This window comes from Saccopteryx leptura, chromosome 1 (genome assembly GCF_036850995.1).
Source record: "Saccopteryx leptura isolate mSacLep1 chromosome 1, mSacLep1_pri_phased_curated, whole genome shotgun sequence".
NCBI lineage: Eukaryota > Metazoa > Chordata > Mammalia > Chiroptera > Emballonuridae > Saccopteryx > Saccopteryx leptura.
In genome coordinates, this window is record NC_089503.1 from 321,985,642 (window position 1) to 322,009,005 (window position 23,364).

The following is a 23,364-nucleotide window of genomic DNA, read 5'->3' on the forward strand; positions in this document are numbered from 1 at the left end:
CCCCTGGTTGTTTGGCACTTTTTCTCTTTACATTATATATTTGTTTGCTGGAGTAACAAACACAAGGGAATTAAAATGTAATATTTCATCAGATTCATTATATGAATCTGATGAAATGAATAAATATTACAAGCATAGTTCCGTCAAATATTTTTTACCTATGGAGGGAATGAACATTACTAAAATATGTGTTGCACAGATGAATGTTATAAAAGAGTAAGAAATGTACATTTATGATTTCCACATTGGACAACTGCCCAGGTGCCCATCTTAGAGAGAACCCTTGTTACAGGTGCCATTTTAACAGCTGGTTTGCTGAATTCAACAAAAAATTAGGTGTTGGTTCTGCTGAACTAGTCAAACCACTGCTTTAGACCTAGTCAGAATAGAACTGAGAATGCATTTTTCTATGTACACATTATTTGAAATTTATGGTATTCCCTTTTCCAAGTGTAATTGTAGGCAAAGACTATACATTGCTTTATTTGTTCTTAATCTTTATTTTTTTAATATAAATTGGAATTTATATCATGCATTGATCATTACCCTATTGGAAACTGTTTAAAATGCTCTTTCTCACTAATTGTTTTATTTTTATATTTAAGAGCTTCCTCTCATTCAAGAAATTACCTGGTTAATATTCAGGATAAAATTCAAATCATTTACCTTCACTTTAAAGAATGTTCAAACTACAACAAAATAATCCCTTTGGGGCTTCTTATGCCCCCTCCAGTTATTCCTCTGATTCTCTCCTGTCGTTTATTTTCTCTATTCTCTTTCTCTTCTCATTTTACATCCTTCTGGCTTTATTTCTACTTACTCCACAGAAATAGCTCAAGCCAATTCCCTAGTACCTTCCATTATACATAAAAATGTTTTCCTTCTCAGAAACATTCAATAATTTTTACAACACTGTCACTATTAAAATGTTTTTCTTTTTTTTAATCTTTTGTGAAACAACTCACTTTTAATGTAATGTATAGTTTTCTGCCCACACCTTCTTGGTTCTTTATTATTCCCATCCAGCTTTAAAACAGTTGGTTTAATTATGGTTTTAACCTAGATTTTCTTCTTTTTTTTTTTTTTTTTAGGAGATGACAATAGCCTAAAACTGATTACCACTTTCTTAGAAATTACTCATAGTTAATATCCAGGATAAAATTCAGCCTTCCCAGATCTCTCTGGGTATCTTAAAAGTATTTCATTCTTTAGTTGTTCTAAATCAATCTTATCACCCACCCTAACTATTTTTCCCCAGTGGTCTCTATTAAATGAGTATACAATTGTGACAAGCAGAAACATCAAGGGTATTTGCAGTACCATTTTCTTTTCACAGTGTTATGCAATCCTTCACCAAATCCTATGAGATATAGATGCTAGATATCTCTCAAATTCATATCTTTTTACATTTGTATACTCTACCACTCTATTCCAAGTGACGATAATCTTTTCTCTGGACTCTCACCTTGCTCTTAACTGGTCTTCTCATGTGCAGTCTTGCTTTCGTCTAATTATAGTCTACGTTGTTATTAGAATGTTTTTTCTTGTTATCTAAGTTGATTAAGTCATCCCCCCACAACTAGATTTTGACAAAGGAAAAGTTGAAAATTTAACTTTGGCTAGAGATAATATTCTGCTATCACCTCCAACCCCTGCATTACTTGACCTCTCTCTCTTCTCATCTCCCATTTCATCACCTTCTCTATTTCTCAAGTCCAGCCCGACCAACTTTCTGTTTCTGAAATTTTCCATTTTAGATAATGGAAACTATTAGGAAAAATAACTACAAGATACATCTGTATTGATTGTGTGCCAACTTTTACACAGTAGGAGAATGTGAGTCTTTTTCAAATGATAAGAGAGAGAGTACATGTGGTGCTCAGTATACAGAAACATTCCAGAGGTGTTATTTATGGAGGGGGCAGATGTTAGATGCCTGCCCACCTTCTGACTTAAATGCTATTTGACCTTCTGTTCTCTAAGTATGTTAATATAATGACTGTGGGTCCCATGCAAGCCCTGTAAGTAATGTATTTTTTCCATCTGTAAGTATCAGGTTCCAAAGGCTGTGCACAAAATATTAATAGTACTCAATCTTAGTGCATTTTGGATGGTTTATGATAAATGCCTTCATTTTACAGTCTTACTAGTAGGAACAGCAGAGGAAAATACTCTGATACCATTAATATTTTTGTGTGTATTACTGTAAAGTTACTGACCCATTTCCAATATTTAATTCCAATGCATATAGAAGGAATGAATAAATGTGACTGCTCAGTGAATGTATTCCTATACATTTAATCTCAACTCAATAAGCTTGATAGCATGTCTAATTATAAACTTTATTGCCTTTAAAGAATTAGACCCCTCGCCCCTTTATAATTTACCTAGCATTTCCATGATATTACTACAAGTTAAAATGTATCTTACTAGTAGTGGAACAACTTGGCTGTGAGTTGCATAGGCATTTAGAGAGTTCTTATTTCACAGATGGGATAGAGTATCTGTTATGGGTCATCTAAGAGTTGTTGTGAAAACAATATTGGTAACTTTTACTCTCTCTATGGATCATGCAGGTAGGAGAGGAGAGTTTAGTAACCTACCTTTCATTTTAGCAAGGAAAAACAATATAATAAATTGATATTTCACAGAAATATTTGATCCTCAAAGCTGTTCAATAAGCATCAATGAAAAACTGTACTAATATTAACTTTAAGTAAGACAACATGATCATCAAAAATGCAGGACTGGAAAGCAGCTTGTGATAAATGATTACTGTCATAACACAACTCTTTTGCACTAGATGTGTGCGGGGTGGATGACAGCAAAATGCCCAACAGCTGCCGGGTGTTGAACTGACATGAGATGATACTGGGGTGGCAGGCGGAATAAATTCTTTTGAGGATATGCTGAAAAGAACCATGCCTTCAGATAGCTGGTAAAAGCTTGGAGATAATAAAAAAAAAACAGCTTAAAATGAGCTAGTTCTTTAAAATCATAGAAATCAGAAAGTATGACTAAACTAAATATCAGTAAGATTTATAAAATCGCAATAGAATATTTTTGGAGAAGAAAGGTTTTTGGTCATTCACCTGTGCTTTCACTCATGTTCATGTACATATGGGTTTTTTGGCTTTTTGAATATATATAAATTGCTGTTGTTTTTGAGATATTTTTGGTTTCTTAATTTTAGGTCTGTTTACTCTCTCTAACACCTCGTTAAATTTGTTTTAGACAAAAATATTCATTCTTCCTGTGAACCATCCTAGAACACTAATCGTTTACTACATTTTGTGATTAATGTTGTCAGTGATAAGGCTGTTTTCTTTACCTGAAAGTTACAGTTTATCTTTTCAGTAAATGCATTTTCTTTTTTGGAAAATTGACAAGGAGCATAGATACCACATCCCTTGTAGCTAAAGGCTGTTAAAAAATAATAAAATAAAACCTTTAGATTTACAGACGATGAATTTCCTTTTAAATATTCTCAAGGGTGATCTCTATTGTCAATGTTTACATTGCTGTCATCTGCTGAATTTGGATGTGGTCGATAAAATTATACCAGTGGAGAAATGGAAATTCCCCATGTCTGAAATTTTACCATATTTGATATTAATAATATTTTTCAAAGGAACATATTATGTGCTTTTCTAGAAAATTATTAACAAAATCTATGCAAGTATGCAAAACCATAAAATAATAAAACATAGGTCAAAATGTATTTTATCTCATGATATTGAATAAAAATAGGTGTTTTACTATCAGAAAACAAGTGTCTGGCTAATCATTTAAATGTTAATTTAATGTGATGTCTCTTAGCTGACTTATTTTTTTTTTTTTATTATTATATAATTTTATTTTTTTAATGGGGTGACATCAATAAATCAGGATACATATATTCAAAGATAACAAGTCCAGGTTATCTTGTCGTTCAATTATGTTGCATACCCACCACCCAAAGTCAGATTGTCCTCTGTCACCTTCTATCTTGTTTTCTTTGTGCCCCTCCCCACCCCCTATCCCTCTCCCATTCCCCCCTCCCCCCCGTAACCACCACACTCTTATAAATGTCTCTTAGTTTCACTATTATGAGCTGACTTATTTTTTTAAGATGAAAATGAAAATAGAAGACAGTACATCTAGTTTAATGTTTCAATTTTAATATAAACTACTTGAGAAACTATGGGGATATATCTATTTTCTAAAACTTTGTCAAAATATTTTCTTAAGCAATCTTTTTGAATATATCCATTATGCATGGCAAGACATCACCTCTTTTTAATAATAATCTCTAAAGCATCAGGTTGACAAATATACAATATTGGAATATTATTCATTGGAATCTCATGGTATGGTATCTAGGTCTTCTCAGATAAGAACATAAATCTGTAGTATAACGAACACAGTAGTTTACCATAAAATATAAGATGGTAAAGCTTCTGAATGGAACTGATATCATTCAAATCTTCATAATAACATTATTAAGAAATAACATCAACTTTTGAAAGAAATTTATTCTGAAATGGTCTAGATTAAATATATTTTTTAAATGAATCCTAAATATCTTATTTGAAATAATGTCATGTTCTCATCTGTGGCAGCCCAGTATAGTGGTAATTTTGCCTATTCACTGATCATCATAACTACATAACTTCCAAAGTCTCTTCTGCACTGGAATGTATCAATCATGACATATTCTATGGTTTGAGCTAGATCTCTATATTAATGGTATTGTTGATTTCAATTTGTTTTAACAATGTGAAAACTATGTTGTTATGATGTGCATTTTGATTTTTACCAAGTTTCAATTTGTTGAAAAGTAGAAATCAGCAACAAACTTCCCAAGTTATACATTTTTGAAGAAAACTCAAAGTTTAAGTAAAAAGGTGTTTGTTTTCATACCACACTTTAATAATACAGTATTTTGCTTATATATTTCATATATCCCTATCCCTGAAGAAATATTGTTACATTTAAATTGTAAATCAGCCTGTGAAAGCATAGGTTAAGAAAGAAGCCAGAATGGAAATCATTGGTTCAGACATACCTTGTCTTACAATATGTGGAGGTCATTCCTATAACATACATACAAAAATGCTCAGCAGGGAGATTATATCAGTTAACCATTCATTTATTTAATATTGCCATGTAGAGAATCATGAGTCTTGAACATACCTAGAAACATTAAATTTTAAGTATCTGTATAACTGTGAAGTCAAACTAAAATACAAAGAAGTTCATAAATGCAAAATTTATTTAACATTTCATAGTAAAAACTTATTTTATATAAATTATTAGATGTATGCATTCAAAAACTGTTTTACAGTAAAAGAATATGAATCTAAGGATAAAGTCAGTTTATATGAAAAATATTCAAAATGTAAGCTATTTATTCATAAGTATACAAAAATATAATTATGAAAGGTAAAGATACCACTGCTCAGACTAATATAATGACAACACGAATATGAATAATATATTCATCTTATTTTGGCTAATCTAATTAGTAATGTGTAGTATTTTGTCTTTTCACAGATCCATTTGTAAATTTACTTCTGGAGCCTTTAACTTTTATATAATAGAGTATACTTTTACGACCTATCTCAAGGAAACAGAAGGTACAACACACACAATTATAAAGGATATAGGCAAATCATTCAGCCAGCTTTTTAAATACTCATCTACTGGTGGGCACCATTTAATTCTCTATTAAACTAGTCACTCAATGTGTAGAGGGCAAATGACTTTAGATATGACTCAACACAATCTTTCAGGTAGATGGGGATGAATGATATGATAAAAAGACCTAGTAGCATTGGTTCTAAGCTGACCATCTTCAAGGTGGAGTCCATACACTCTGACTTATTCCAGGCTCTTGTGCCCCTTTTTACCTACTCTGAATCCAGCTTGGACATGCAGAGACATTTAATCTATCTATTCAGAATCATTCTTTAGCAGAGCTAATGAAAGCCTGAAATGATGCCTGGCTAGTATTTACCTCCAATAGTGACTATAGTTTCTACTATAAGGTGGAAATAGAGGAGGGGAGGTGAAGGAAAGTAATACTATTTATTCTGAAAAGTATATTAATATTAGAAGTACAAGTCACACTTTTTAAGTTAAAATACTGTGATTAATATTTGATAGAGGATACAAAATGAGAAGTTAGACTCTTTACTTTTTCCCATTTGGGAAACTTTTCTGTGTGTTTTATGTATACTCATATGTAAATAGAAGGGAAAAAAACATCTCTTAATGAAGAATATGGAAAGAACCATTGTGCCAGTCCTTATGTTGATGTTTCTTTATTTGAAACTTCAGAAAGTGTGGCTGCTCACAAATGTTGTGAGTATTTGTGTTGCTTTTACTTTTTAAATAGTGACATAATAATGTTGAATTATAAAAAATTTTAAATTTCTCCTGTATTCTAAAATTCCATAGATCTGATAGAACTTTTTACAAAACCACTGCTAAATGCACATAAAATAATTTGATGTTTTGCTTCTAGGGACTGTTTCAGTTAACTGCTTACTGAAGCTCTGTAATGAACTTTACGTGTGTGCATGTATATTTATGCTGCTATTTCTGTAACAGTTACAAATGGAAACTTAGTTTTATAAAATGGATTCAGGAATTTAGGTAAGTTTTGATATCCATTACGGTATTTTATCATAGAGTTTAGTCTATCTCTTCAGGTGACACCTGAGTGCCACAATCATGCTATATTGTGCTAAAAAGAAATTACTCTTTTCTGTTTATAAACAGATAAAGACCTAATATGACCAATCTAGAAGTACATATACTCACAATGTAGACTTAAGTGGACTTAAAAAAGTTTTTAATTTGGCAGAAATTATTTGCTATCATGTAAGTATAATCAAATTGAGGGGGCTGAATAAGAGGTTTACAAAATTATGTTTGTGAAATAAAAAAAATCCACAAAAACAATTAATAAGCAAGCAAACAACCAAAACAGAAACAAATTCAGGGAGGCAGCCAACAGTCACTGGTCATCAGAGAAGGGAGTTGGAGAGAAGGTAAAACGGGTAAAGGGGGAGAAATTGTATGATTATGACAAACTAGACTTTTTGCGATGAGCATGATGTAGTGTATGCAGAATTTGAATTATAATGTTGCACCCACCCATGAAACGTATATAATGTTATAAACCAAAGTTATTTTAATAAAATAATAGAAAGAAAAGCACACAAAAAATCATATAGCCATCCAGAGGAAGAATGATTTTTCTGTTTTCTATTTACCTTATAAAATCACATTTCAGCTCTCCTCCATTGATCTAAGATTTCTTTGAAAGATTTGATAATCTTGCTCCAGGGATAATCACTTGCCTGTTATCTTCACAAAGTTATTGCTTTGGTCATCTAGCATTGTGAATGTTGCCTTTTGAATATGGAATTGCTGACATTTATTTCCTCCTGGAAAGCAATTGTATTTATATTTGATTTTTTTTGACATGTGAACAAAAATGGAACAAAACAGCAGGATAACGAGCATGTAATCTAAGTTAATTGTGGCACTGTACATAATTTGTATACATGGATTCTGTTTCAGCATGTAATTTTATCTGAGCTGAGCTTCACTAAATTTAAAGTAGGTGTCCAAAGAAGAAAGAATCACCTTATTCTTAACTATTTATTCCATGTAAACATACCTGTTTTTTGTAGGTCTTTCAGCAAATGAACAGAAATAACAATATACAATTAAAACAAATTCAGTAGTTAATATTTAAAATTAATATATAAAACACATAGAATAAATTTAAGCAAGGTTTGCAATATGAACAAAGGTTAAGTTTATAATTAAAATTAATATCCAAATTGTTGCACCAAAGCTAATAGGCTGTACTAGAGACTAAAATGCATATTAGATTCCACCTGCCCTCTGCCCCTCACCAAATTACCTGCATCTTTGAAAAGATAGAGAACCTGTAATGTATCACTTTTGTAGCTATAATACCCACAACACTTACTTGGTTCATTGTTATCAATTACATGTTTTTGTATACTTAAATAAGTGAATAAATCTGGAAAAATTATATCAAATTAACTATATATATTGTCATTTTTTTCAGTTCATCTTCTCAGACATAGATAATAATAAGCTCCTCTCTATCTTAATGAAAATTTGTGAGGCAGTGATATTATGGAGGAAGAACATAAATTGGGAGCAAGAATACCTGAGTTTAAAACCTTGATGCTGCTCATATTTGCTACTTCATTTTGAATAGATTATAGAACCTTTCAGAATTTCAACCTCTTTGTCTGTAAATGGAAGTTGTTAGATGAATTTAAAATGTGTAAAGTATCTGCATTGCTCAAAATTCTAGTTACTACTGTTATTACACACAAGTTAACTGAATAGAATAAAGGAGTACAAGGATGTTAAAATATCACATTTTATGCAATTTTAATTTTGAAAAAATGTTGCATTAAACTATATGTTTAATAAATAACTGATTACAAGACAATAAAATAAGATATCCTAAATAATATACTTAGCTATTATCCATTTTGAAAAACTATAAATGATAAAAATTGTAATGATACTATAAGAATGTAATTTAAATTTATAAATTTATATAAAACATAAAAGTATATAAATCTGACTATCCACTGCCAATATTTTAGAAAAAGTTTTAGAAGGTTTTTATTTAAATATAATTATGTCACCTATCCAAATATATAACAAAATTAGACTCAATTGTACGCACACTTTATTTGAGATAATATTTTGATTAAAATGTTTTACAAGCATGAATTTCAATAACTGCTTCAATGTATTCATATGTATACAATTAAATCTACTATGATATTACATTTAGAATTTTGCAGTTGTTAAAGAAGACAATTCTGTAATACATACACATAAAATTATTTTTACTTATCTCAGATATTTACTTAAAATAAATTAAGATATTTTTAGCATATAAAAGTGCATGATCAATTGAAAGCTCTTCATATACAGACAGATCACCCTTTAAACAGTTGGAACTATTTTATAATAACATCAATTATTTTGCTGATATACCACATCTTTATTAATGCCACATATTCTTATTGTCATTTTTTCATAAGCCTTTCCCTTTTTAATACTGTGATAGTTTTATTGATAGTTATTAGATAGTGAAGTTTTGTCTCTTGGTCATTTGCATTTATTATTTTGTGAATTTCATTTTCTTTTCTCTTGTCCAGTTTTATATTTAACTTATAAGAGCTCCTTATAGATGTAGATATAAGCTTTATCACACATACATTTATAAGCACCTTTAGCAAAATGGAATGCAGGAAAATATATGATCATTAATTTAAATTCACCATGACAAACGAAGCGTAAGATTTAGTGCTCCTCACTTCCATGGGATTCACTAAAAGTCTTGAGACAGAAACTAGCAATGTGTTTATTTGGCTTTATAATTTCTTGAAAATTTGCAAATATAAAACATTTTACTGCTATATGTTAAGACATACTACTATATGTTGATCCACTTCTATTTCTCTATAGCACGTCTCTGTCTGTAGAAGGGTATTGTAGGTGGACATGATATTTTTCAATCCAGCTAAGGAAAATTTACATTGTGGAATATATTTAGTTTGACTTTATTAGAGTATGTATATGTATACTGTTCACTGTCAATTCTGTGTAGTTGTTATTTTATTTTTTTAATTGTATGTTGTTTAAATTTTTTATATGCTCAGATATATAAACCTTGAAACCCATAAAACTTATAACCATCACAGATGATATTTCTATGTGTGATTGACAGATTCAATTATGACCTAGAGCATAATTTTCAACAAGGAAGAAAACTAAAACAAAGGTATTTTGCTAAGATGTGAAGTACATTCCTTTTTTAAATGTTTGAGCTACAGGTCTCACTGGGACTGTATAATGGTGTCAGCTGTTCAAACTCCCACTTGCACCCCAGATCAACTAGGTCAATGTGTAGTGAAAGTGAAATAGCATTAATATTCAAGAGCAGGAGGAAGAATAGGTTTACCTTTGTCTTATTATTGTTTCTGGTAGTTGATTTTTGAGAAGAACCCAATGTTTGACAATACTCATAATACTGCCACACTCAATGTTCTACTCCTATCCCAAAGAATTTATCCAAGTGTATTCCCTCTCCAGGAAAGGCTAAAGAAAGCCCCTCTCTCTCTCTCCAATGTACACAAACAATAGGGAGATAAGATGGAGTTAGAGTAGAGGGAAGGCTTACATTGGACATTATGTTCAGATTCATCTTTTTTGGTCATGTGACATGTATAGGCATCCTCACATGGAGCATATAGTCCCAATCATGGAAGTGATGACACATCAAAGAAAAATATGGTCAGTCATAGAACTATAAGAATACAGAAGAAAACCTAACACCTGAAATTAAAATAATATTTGGGAGAAAGAGAAAAAGAATAGGAAAGAAAGATTATTTGACTGCTAATAACTATGTGGATGGATGACCAACTTATGCACCTAGCAATTCAAAATGTTCATTTATATTATTTTCAGAGTGTGTAATTTTCAACTAAAGAGTGAGAATGTATGAGGTTGGCAATATTTATCATATAATTTATGCATATTTGTGGCATTTGCTTATTCACAATCTCAAAATATTTTTTCCTGCATTCTGTAGAGATTGACAAGGTTATTGACATCAGTCTTATCATCTTCTGGATAAATCCTATGCATTTACAAAATATTTATGAATAGAAATATTAGCAATTGAGAAAATTATAAATTTAATAATGTATCCTTCTGAAGAAAAAAAAAACTACACAGAATTAATTTATTCTCTTGGCAATTGTAAAATCACAATGTAATAAAAATAGAATAAGAGAGCAAATATATTAGTCCAGTCATAAATCTTAAATGAAAAGAGAATATAGTGAGAAGTTTACCTGCACTTGGAGTTCAAAAGCCTTCATCTTATAACTACCCTCTAACATCATAACTAAAAATAATTCTATTTTTTATATTTGAAAAATTTTAATAAAAATAGTAATTCTAAATTGCACTCAATATATTTGATACACAGGCACAATTCTTATCATTTCTTGAGAATAGTTTAATTTACCTTAGTTAATTTAGTTCTAGCACTGATAAATATAAGCAGAGGTCAAATTATTTATACTGATTTGTATAGAGTATTTTATTATTACATTGATCATTGAAGAATAAAATCTGTTTTCTATGAATATGTTTACAGAGAAGATAAAATCTAGAACTTGAAATTCATTCTTAACTTAGATGCTATATATTTATTGAACATACATGAAGGCTTATAACTTTATATATAGATCTAAAAATAAAAATAGAAATGTTTATATTTCAAAATTATCCCCTTGCTTTTGAAAACTTAGATGGGTAAATGGCAGTTCATTTTTGTGTTAATTTGCATGTTCCTGAATAATAGCATATTTAAATATCATGAGATTTGTATTTTTAAAGTAAGTCAAGTATGTTTTTTTCTAGCTGCTTTTTATTTATTGTTAATGACTAACAAATGACATAAATACCATCAAGCAAAAAAAATTTTTTTGGAGATAAAGTGGGCAAAATAATTTAGTTATTTTCAGTAAACTAGTAAATCAATGCAAGCCTATCAAAGGGCACTTCCTCAATCCAGAAACAATCTATTCTGAATGTAGATAAAGTGTGTTGGTGTTCAGGTAATTAATTCAATATAGATAACTTCTATGTGTCCTAAAAAAGGCTTTCAACTAATAAATTTATAAACTGATCTGACAGGCTTATTTTTGCTCTAGGAAAGGGCATTTGAAGTCATAGCAGCCATAACAGAGGAGAGAAAAATCTTAAATTCACTCACAAATGATGAATATACATATAGTGATTCTATTTAATAACATAATCTCATGACACCTGGCTTAAATTTTAAAGAGGACATCCACAACATAAAGGTAGTAAAACACACACTTAAAAGCACTGGGTTAAGGCATTTTAACATAGTGGATGGATATAAGCAATGTGAATACATGCTCAAATTATGGAAGCACTTGAAAAATTTCTCTCTCTGCTCCAGTGAAAACAAATTGCCTTTGTGTATGATAAAATATTAGTGACATTTGGAATTTGAAATTATGTTATTTGATCAGGAATCAGGTAATTTGATATTTTTGTATGATAAGTTATGATTTTCCTAGATGTAAGGTTGGCAGATAATGGGGGATGGTCACGTGGGGAACCCAGACCTGCGAACTTTGGCTAGGACTGCCCACAACCAAGCGCTCCAAAAGAGGCTTCACAGGAACCCTTTGGAAAAAAAGTGACCATCTGCCAGCCAGTGAGATTTCACCACATCATATTAGCTTGACTTCCCTAGAGGGACCCTTTAAATATCTCCCATGCAGTTTAATCCTTGCAACTTCCCTGGCCTCCATCTTTCCCGGGGCCAGGGAACCTCGCCGGGCGGGATGCACGTTCTGTACTCAATAAAATCTTTTACTATTCCACACTTCGTGGCTCCGAACCCCCTTCCTTCCTTCTCGGTGGGGAAAAATACCTTACATTTTGGTGCCAAAAACCCGGGAGGAGTTGAAGTCCACAAGGACCGCTCCTCTTCCTCATCCCCTCTGAGAAAGAACCAGGATCTCCAACCTTCCACCCACTTCGGCACATGGTGCGGTAAGTTCTCTGCCTCCGGCCACCCTTGAGTTCTTTCCTCCGAGACTCCCTGTCCAAAACCGTAGCTACGTCAGGGAAGTGTTTTCCGTTTCGAGTGAGTGTGTGCTTGCGGAGACGTCCCAAGCATATCCACTTTACCTTTTCTATCTGTGGCCGGACCTTGAGTTTTTAGGACACTAATACTCAAATCTGACCACTCCAAGGACTGAGGGTGGCTGTGGGGGCACAGGAATCTCCCTCCATAAAGAAGAAGAAACTGTTCTTCTTCTCCGCTGTGGCCAGGCCACAGAACCCACTGAATTAGCCTCCTGAAGGGACTTTCAGTTTTAACACCCTCACCAATTTAACTATTGCCAAAAAAGCTGGGAACTGATTGGAGATCTCTTACATACACTGCTTCTAATTATTCACACTCCTGTCCTTAATCTCTGTGCTGCCTGTTCCACCGTGCAGGCCTTTTTCTGGCCAGAGAAACCTCACCTAAAATCTCCACTCCTGATCTTTTCTTCTCTGTGGACTCCTAACTCTCTTTTTCTCCTGCCTGACTCCCGGGGTCACCCCCCCTCTCTTGGGACTTCTCTGGTCCCTCTATGGACCTCTTTTGTGCTTGGGTCTCTTCCCTCTGAGAGCCCCCTCCCCTCCCTTTGCAAAATCATGTTTCTTATTCACTACTACCAGTCTCTCTTTCTCCTCCCCTGCTGTCCAGGGGCCCTTCCCTTCTCCACTGTGTTCTTAAGTCCCTCCCCCATCAGGCCATTCTCGAACTACTATTGGCTCTTAAACCAGTTTGCAGGACCCCAAGGTCCAACCCCAATTTTCTTGCAGGAAGTTCTGGCCCTGTGCTGCCTTTGGATCCAGTGTTTCCTGTGGGATCTGGGTGCCGGGCTCCGCACGAGCCCTCCTCCTTTTATTCTCAACCCCCAAACCCCTATCTGGAACCTGTGAACACAGCATTTAAAGGTTTTAATGGTCCCAATTAGTAGAAACAGGCCAAGGCTGTTCGCCAGGCCCACATGCAGCAGAAGGTAATGCTCCAAACCCCGGCTCAGGTGGCAACCCTGAGGCCAATAGAACAACAGAGGCAAGACACTGGAAGTGCCTGACCCAAATCCAAGCCACAAATAGAAACCCCACCAGCAGCTTGCTTTAAGTGTGGCAAGCAGGACTACTGGTTCTGGCAGGGCCCCTGCTGGCAGCTGCCCACTGAGCCCTGCCCTGACTGCAAGCAGCCCAGTCACTGGCGGAGTGATTGTCCCTTTGGGCAACAGGCTTTTCCTCAGCACCTCTATGTGGAGGACAAGCCGCTCGAATGGGACGGCCAATCCAGCCAGGTGGGCGCATAGTTCGAACTCCTAGGACATGGCCTGGATTCGGAGAACCCAGGGTATGCTGCAACAAGTGGGTAAGTCCATCTCATTTCTTGTGGATATGGGGGCTACCTTCTCTGTTTTGCCATCACACTCTGGACCTCTAGTTCCCTCACGGGTCTCGGTTATGGGAATGGATGGATCCCCTTCCTTTCTCCTTTTTACACCACTCCTGACATGCAGTCTGCCTCAAGCTTGCCTCCTTACAGGACCACTGGACTCCATCCATCTCCAGTTCACCAAAAGGCTGGACCCTGCAAATCCCCCTATTACTCCTCTTTTTTTTAAATCCTTACAGGACCGCATCCGCAAAGTTTCTCAACTCACGGCCACACAGATGTTCCTCCTGACACCCCTCAAAGCCACCACCTTCTTATCTCCCCCTCCCCTTGATGCCCCTAATCAGCAGGAAGTAGCCAGATGAATAAACAGCGCCCCTTTTCTATTTAATACAAAAGGTCAGAATGTAAGGTTGGTGGATAATGGGGGATGGTCACGTGGGGAACCCAGACCAGCGAACTTTGGCTAGGACCGCCCACAACCAAGCGTGCCAAAAGAGGCTTCATAGGAATCCTTTGGAAAAAAGTGACTGTCTGCCAGCCAGTGAGATTTCACCACGTCATATTAGCTTGACTTCCCTAGAGGGACCCTTTAAATATCTCCCACGTAGTTTAATCCTTGCGACTTCCCTGGCCTCCATCTTTCCTCAGGGCCAGGTACCTCGCCAGGCAGGATGCACACTCTGTACTCAATAAAGCCTTTTGTTCTTCCACACTTTGTGGCTCCGAGCCTTCTTTCTTCCTTCTCTGCGGGGAAAAATACCTTACACTAGGTTTTTAGAAAATCAATATAATAGAAATTTCTTGGGTTTCAACCTCAGATTTAAGAATGTCATTTGATATTTATTTTCTGACAATCTGAGATTCATAAGAAAATGTTAGAAAATTATTCTATTAGAAAAGAGAGCTGAAGTACTAAATTCATTTGTAAATTATAAATCCATATTACTCTTGTTTGCTCTAGTCAAGGAACAAGAGGCAGAATCAGTTAGTTTAATACACCCTAAAGTACAACATGCAATGGAGAACCTGATCTTATTTGTGTGTGTGTGAATACATTCTTGTATTTTCCTCACATTACAAATGATACTTTAAGAGCATACTGAAAATGTAGTTTATATCTCTGAAGATCTAGTACAATTGATATAAATTCACAAGCCAGTAACAGCTTCTTTTGTGTATACATAATAACACACAATTTTTTTTTTGTATTTTTTTTTTCTGAAGCTGGAAACTGGGAGAGACAGTCAGACAGACTCCTGCATGCGCCCGACCGGGATCCACCTGGCACGCCCACCAGGGGCGAAGCTCTGCCCACCAGGGGACGATGCTCTGCCCCTCCGGGGCGTCACTCTGTTGCAACCAGAGCCACTCTAGCACCTGGGGCAGAGGCCAAGGAGCCATCCCCAGCGCCTGGGCCATCTTTGCTCCAATGGAGCCTTGGCTGCGGGAGGGGAAGAGAGAGACAGAGAGGAAGGAGGGGAGGGGGTGGAGAAGCAAATGGGCACTTCTCCTATGTGCCCTGGCCGGAAATCGAACCCGGGTCCCCCGCACGCCAGGCCGATACTCTACCGCTGAGCCAACTGGCCAGAGCCAATTTTTTTATTTTTCTGAATGAAATGATAGTTTGGTAAACCCTACATCTATTCTGATATAATTTTTTTTGAAAATATTTCACAGCATAGTATTGTTTGAAGTATTACTCTTTTAATAAGTAAAAAATTATTGATATACTAAAAATAAATTTACATTTTTAAACAAATATGCACTTAAATAACAGTATAGACAGTTCTAGAAACAGCAAGAGCACCTACTCCAGAAGGTAAATGAGTCATGAATACGTTTGTCTGAGCTTAAAATAAACAAGACATATATAGCTGTGAAATCATCACACCATCTATATATTTTCAGTTATTTAATTTAAGAAAAGTTTTAGCAAAACAAGAAATTACTGTGTGGTTATTACAATTAAGATTTATGATACAGTTAATATTTGTCCAGTTTCTTGCTATGGAAAAAAAGCAACACAGATAAGATACAGGACATCTATTTAGAAGAACTTTTAAATATATGTATATTAAATAATAATATAAAGACACATTGTATCTCTAGTTTAACATTCTGACATGTTAATATATTATTTCTACATCATTTAAGAGGCCATAAAATTGTAACCATTTTTTATAAATTATTTTAACATATATATATATATGTATATATATAATGGCTTCAAAACTTACTGTCAGTATTTTATTACAACTTCTTTGATATTCTTTCATATGCTAGAACTTCAGCCTCTACAACTCATTTATTAGTAATATTTGCTAGAGTTCTTGTACATTGGAAAATATTTGTTGCTTTCCTTTATAAATGAATAACAGAACATAAAATAATTGAATCATGCCAAATATTACTGACAATTTGGTAGAAAATGCCTCATTCTCTTCTCACTTTCAATCTGCTTTAAAGAAAGCAGGGACCATTTCAATAGTTTTCCATTATCAATGACTAAATTTTCATTATTTATTCATTATTTTGTCCTTATTTTTCTTTGTAAATACATTTCTTTATAACTCTCAGAATATGTCTCAGTATTAATCAATTACTATCTTTAAAATATCTTAGGTCTTGATGTACTTTTTATATCTAAATTCATCTTATTTACAGAAAAAGTTTATTAAACTATGTTTAAATGCTTTTTATATTTTATTTATTCTATTATTTTTTACTAACATGATTACCACTAACAGCATGTATAGCACATTTCCTTTAACAGATTTTCGTTTCATTATTAAATAATATTTTAAAAATCTTATAACTGTTGAATTTTACTTTTCTTAGTCGCCTTAAGATTATTCTATTCTTGGATATCGTTTCTTAGTAGTATCTGTACTTTGTTATATGTTCTAATATTGGCTTAATTTCTATGAGTATCTTTTTTTTTTTTACACATTTACAAGTTTCAAATTTTCATATTTTATCTTCTCTAGCTCATTTTTTAAAAATCTTGAATGTCTTAGTATTTTATATCTTTTACTCTTTATTCCAAAAGATCAATTTTATTAACTTGAATCATGGAAATGCTATCTTTTTTTATTCACAATTTTAGAGTTCTACAAGGCAAACCTTTCGTTTTAAATATTTTATGCTTTATTCATTGGCATATTTTATTTCAACCTTTCAGCTTTCTGAGTCCGTTTTTTACTAGAACAAATATTGTGATGTAGATTGTTATTTTCTTTGAAGGAGAATATGGTAGAAATGATAGAGAAATTTTCTGGCAAAATTTAAAAATTTTAAATTTCACTGATTACACAGGGGAACAAAATTTTTGTTGCATCCACAAAATCACTTGTTCTTACCTAATTCCAGTGTGCTGATCTCAAATCTGACAAAACTTTTTCTCTGTAAGCTACAAGTTTTTGCAATTCAAGATTTTAGGTTTTCATCTTATTGTAAAATTTTTAACATTTAGTTTAACATAATGAGGTAGAATGTCCTCTTGGGCATCATCTTTGTGAAAATATAAAAATTTATATAATGCAGTAAATACACTACTACACTAAAAGATATGATTTCTTCAGAATTTATCTACAATTTTGAAATAGAACATATTAAAACACTTATTTTAATCATAAAATTTGCACATAACATATTTAAATTCTATTCAGGCAAAAATTTGCATGTGTAGCTCTTGTATTTGTGTACTTGTTGAAAACAATCTCCTTTGATAATCCAGCAGTAGTCTGCTCATCACTAACAGCTCCAAGATTTTCGGGAAACTTACCAAGGTGACTGTTAAGGAAATGAATCTTAATGCTCATGTTACATCCAATGTCGTGGAAAGCCAACAGCATCCTTAGAACCAGAAGTTTATAGTTTTCTGATTTTTTGTTGCCAAGGAAGTTCTCTGTAACTGCCACAAAAGACTGCTATGCTGCTTTCTCCTCCTAATTCATCTTCCTGGCAAATTCTTCATCACCTATGAGGGTTCGAATTTGAGGTCCATCGAATACACCTGCTTTAATCTTCTTAAAAGACAAGGCAGGAAAAGCAGAAATAATATGTTGAAAGCATTCACTTTCTCTCTTCAAAGCCTGAACAAACTGCTTCATTAAGCCAAGTTTGATGTGAAATGGGAGAAAAATGATCCTGTCTCGATTAACTACAGGTTCATTCACAAAATTTTGCATCCCTACTTCTAGAGCTTCATGTTTCGGTCACTGCTTCTGTGTCCAGTGTTTCTTCTGAGCTCGACTGTCCAACAAACAAAGAAAGCAAGGATATTTGTGAAAACTCTCTTTTATCCTAGCAGGAAATTTATCATTTTAAGATTCACACAAATGATGCAGTTATGCTCCTCATGCTTCAGAAAGTAGAGGACAATTTTTATGTCATTTTATATTCTCGCAGATGAGTTAAATAACCAATTAGAACCGCTGAAAATAGGCAATATATGCACGTGTCACAAATGATGAAATATTGCGCCTTTGACGTTGAAGTGTGTAACAGCCTCATATATAACAGAAGGTGTCAGGACTATTCTTACATTTATGCCTACTTGAAGAAGGCATGATTCAATCTTAAAACAAAATAAGAGGGTGGTTTTATCAGATAATAATTTTTTACATTTAAAAACAACTTCAATTATATAAAAGTGATGTTTGTAAAACATTAATTGCCTTGTGGTTATGTTCAATCCAAGAGTTGTTGCCCCTTAACTCCAATTTAAAAACCAATGCATGCCATTAACTATAACAAAAAGAAATTAATACTGCACAAAAGCTAGAGCATGCACCAAAAAATAGATTTCAGATTTGGAATCAGTGACACAGAACTATATAGAAACAGTTCTAAAACCTCATGCAACAGAAAATGAAAAAAAACTTTTCCCGCAGTATTATACATACATATAATACTTTATGATACAGAGTTTTGTAAATGAAAGTAATTGTTGGGGGTGACAGAGGAGTCATTTCACTTGGTTTAACTTGAGGCTGGATAACTAACTGTCACTTGCTAAATTGGTTTTGCAGACAATTCTCTACAACCTTCTTTGGTCAGCCCTTTCTGTCTTTTCGTTCTGTGATATTAATGGTTTCTGAGTGAGTTCCAATCTAATCCATATTCTAAACAAGGGATTGTTGATGTTTTTCCTCGGAATATGTCCCTTGATCTGGAAAATTCTGTGTTTCTAATGTTGCCTATAACCTATAGCCAGTAGCTCCTATTTAACATTGTTCAAATTTTTCTGCTTTAATTAGGTCTTCTTCATAATAATAGGGGAACCCCAAAATGAGAAATTTGGCTTTGGTAATAGTAGCTTTTTAGTTGTTATGAATAGGAGATACATAAGGGTTAGGAAATTGTTAATCTGCTTTCTAGTTTCTCTTAATGGCTCCCAGTTCTTTACTTTAAATGCTGCAAAAAGTTCACCTTTGCAGTAATGTCAGGAAATGCCTACATTGGGGGAGAACTTGACAATTAGTGGAGTTTAAATCACAATAGTTGTTTATAAAAACCTAGCCACAGGATTTACGGTGAAAAGTTAAGACCTATAAATTAAATAGAAATTTAGTTCACCAATCTTAAATCTTGACTTTGTATCCTCAGAAAACAGGCAGTATTATTACAGCTAATTCAGAGGCACCTGGATCCAGAGGCACCAGGTCCCAGTTGTGCCTGGGAGATCCCTCCCCTCGGCTGCCTTGCAGATTTACCAAGGACACCAGATAGGATCCTGCTGATTAGGCCAGTGCTACATCAGAAGAACTGGCAGAGGAGAGTTTTCTGCAACTAAGCCCCCACCTCCTGAACTTTGTTACATGACTAACTACACAGAATTTTTCCCCCTTCACCATTACTATAAAAACTGGCAGCACCAGGGGAGCGTTAAGGCAGCTCTCTGGACAGGAGTCTCCTTGAGGAACCCTGAGGAGTCACTGCGCCACCTCACCCGCAGGTGTTATAAAGTACCAAAAGCTACAGAATCAATATTAATATTCTAAGGGGCTTAAAAAACATTTTATTAATTTGGGTTAAGGTGTGCAGAGAAATTTTGTGAATGATCTCTTACTGTATGATTGGCATAAAACCAGGATGGCCCTTGGCATTGTATTGTAAATGCAAAGGGAAAGAAAACATGGATTCCCTGACATTCCACCACACCTGTGGGGAAAGGGGTGAATGGCTAGCCAGGTACAGAAAAAGAAAAGCCACAATAAACCTTTTCTTATAATTTGGCTCTTATGAGCCATTTGCGGGCATTTGTCTCCACGGAAACTACCTCTCCCATGTGAATGCATGTGTGTGTGACTCTGGACAGAGAGATGGCGGATAAACACTAGAAAATATAAAAATGCCTTTTAATATGTAAAGAGACATCTTTTTATCATTGTGTTGACTTGTAAATTTTGTTTTCTCCAAAATGATGTATGGCTTGCAAATTGAACATGGTCCTATCATGTTAAAGGGCATATGACTGTAACCAATAGTTGTAAAAGGCACCTAATTACAATTTTTGCTTCTGTACTTCCCGCTTGCAAAACTATAAAAACTAGGTAGAACAAAGGGCCAGCGCGCTCTCCCTCAGATTTCTGTCGGAGTTGCCGCTGCTTGGCCAAGCTAGACAATAAAGCTTTGGTGTGGAATCAACGGATTTTGTTCGTGTCTTTAATGTTTCGAGTCCCTCCAAATTAGGCTTAACACCCTGCCTTCTAAGGTTGCTGCAATTCAAATTAAAGATGCTCTTACGCCTACTCAGCCCCTGTTTCTCATGAAATTGGCAAAGAAGGGTGACTAACAACATGAATCCTGGCTGATTCTGATAACAATTTATATATAAACCTTATTTATAATTTTATTTATAAATATTTTCTGACTCCTTTGAATGTTTGTATGTTTCCTGAACTTCTTATTTTTGATTGATTACAGAGACAAAAAGAAAAAGAGGCTTTCCTTTTGGGAAGGAGTCAATTTTTATCTAGAATACATAGAAACATAGTGACACTCCAGGAGACAATGGGTTTGGGTCAGTTTCTTTTAAAATTAGAAGCTAAAAGAAAAAGAAAATGTAGACGCTAAAACAATAATGATATTTTGGATAAGGCTATTCTGTCCATTTGATTTTAAAAGAATGTTTTAAGTAATATCAATCTAAGCTTAATGACAGAGTGAGGGTTAAGAAGAGAAGGTAGGTCATTTTTTTTTAAAAAAAAGTGAAACTGAGGGACATGGGCTTGATATTAATAACCAGATAAAGGTATAAATGAAAATACTTTAAATCCTAGTGCTTTCACTGGGGTCTAGGAATGGCTGAGTAAAGATAGAATGGGAGCTAAAATAAATGAGTTTCTAAACTATGAATGAAATAAGTATTCGAAAAGAAGGGTTAATGATATGTAAATTCTTAGTTAGAAGATGAAGATATGTTAGTTTGTATGAGACAAAAATACCCAATATGCATTGATATTTTCCTTCAGTGTTATTAATTTTTTTTCTAATTTAAAATTTCTTCATTAAAAAGAAAAGATGACAAATTGGCTAGCCCTAAAAAGCTATATTTATAATTCCAAGTGATCTCTCTACTTTGACTATTTTAATGTAAAAAAAAAAAAAATCCCAGATTGATTTTAATTGCTGTACTTAAGTCAATTTAATAAGAAAACTGATGACAGATTCCACATGAAATAAAAAAAACTAGAGAAAAATTTAAATCTTTCTCTCATTCTTGCACTGAATACCTTAATTTCATCTAAGTGAATGATGTGCCCCCTGATTCTTGAAAATGGCAAAGCTAGATATTTTGAAACTCCTAAAATATTTATCTCTTCATTACATTTTATTAATTGAAAAATGAGCAGCTTTTAGTTACATCAAATTTAATTAAACTTTTATATCTATTGATGTATTTGTGGATTTTATCCAGATATACAAGTTATTATATAAATAACTTATTTATAAATAAGCCCTCAATAAAAATGGGTCTTTTTTTATTGATCTGATTTATTTGTAGTAGAAGAAGGTTTTCAAAAAGACCAAGCATAGATACTTGGAGCTTGTTTAGCCTAGGTGGCCAGTTCATTGCATTTAAATAATCCTTGGAGTTTAAACATCTGGTGTTAAAAGTCTTGCTTTGCTATTTACTGTTTGGGTGACATTAAGGTAATTGGCTCAATCCTTGTAACCTTATTAATTAACATTACTAAAGTAGGATTATAATATATACCTCATCAAATAAACTTTTCCAATTTTCTTACTCTTGGTATGACATTTTGGGGACATTTGCTCCAATTTTGGCAAAGTTCAAGTTCTAGGAATACAGTTTGAACGCAAACACCATAGTTAAAAATTCCATTTTCATAATTTACATACCAGGTAATGATGAAAAGCAATAAAGCAATCAAATAAATATCAGAGAATGATAAGTGCTCAAAAGACTACAAAACCTGGTAGTGGGAAATAGTGATGGAAAGTAGGGTTAATTTAGGTGTTGTGTTCAAGGAAACCTTTATGATGACAATCACTTGAGCTGAAACCTAAATGATAATTAGGATGATAGAGTGAACTATGTGCAATCTTGAGCTCTGTCATTGGGACTGAACACATGTTCAGTGCCTATCTGATAAAGCAGTTCAGTGATACTGAGGAAGTGCAAAAGGAGCAGTGGCTAGAGTGATAAAATTATAACATTTGATGGATTTTAATATGATTAATGAGCTGGACAAATAACAAATGTAAGAGAGAAGACTAACATAAGTCTTAAGAGGATGACATGGTTTGTGTCATGTAGAGCACCCTCATAAAGCCTTGAGATTTTTTTATAACAATAGAAATGCTTTTTGTATTGATAAAATCACTATGGTTCTTATATGGAAAAGAAAGAATAGACACAAAAATATTTTTATATACTATCTCATTTAGTAATTTTGACTTTCCATATGATAATTAAAAAAAAAATGACATTTGCAGACTTTCTTATCTTTAACTTCATTATTTCTAATCCATCCATTTTGGACTCTGATATTGAAAAGTAATAAGGCTTCATGAAGAAAAATAAAAAACTAAAAAGTTATCTGCTAACTACTACTGAATAACCAAAAAACAAATATTCATTTGACTACCCCAATGACATATTTCTCCCATGTCTGTAGTAAACTAGGAAGATTCTGCTGATTTAGCTGGTTAGATGTACCTAAGGGGTAGGCCAGGACTGGGTATGTTGCCTAAGTTGCGAACACTCCTTGGCTCCATGGCTTAGTAAAGACATTTACTACTCA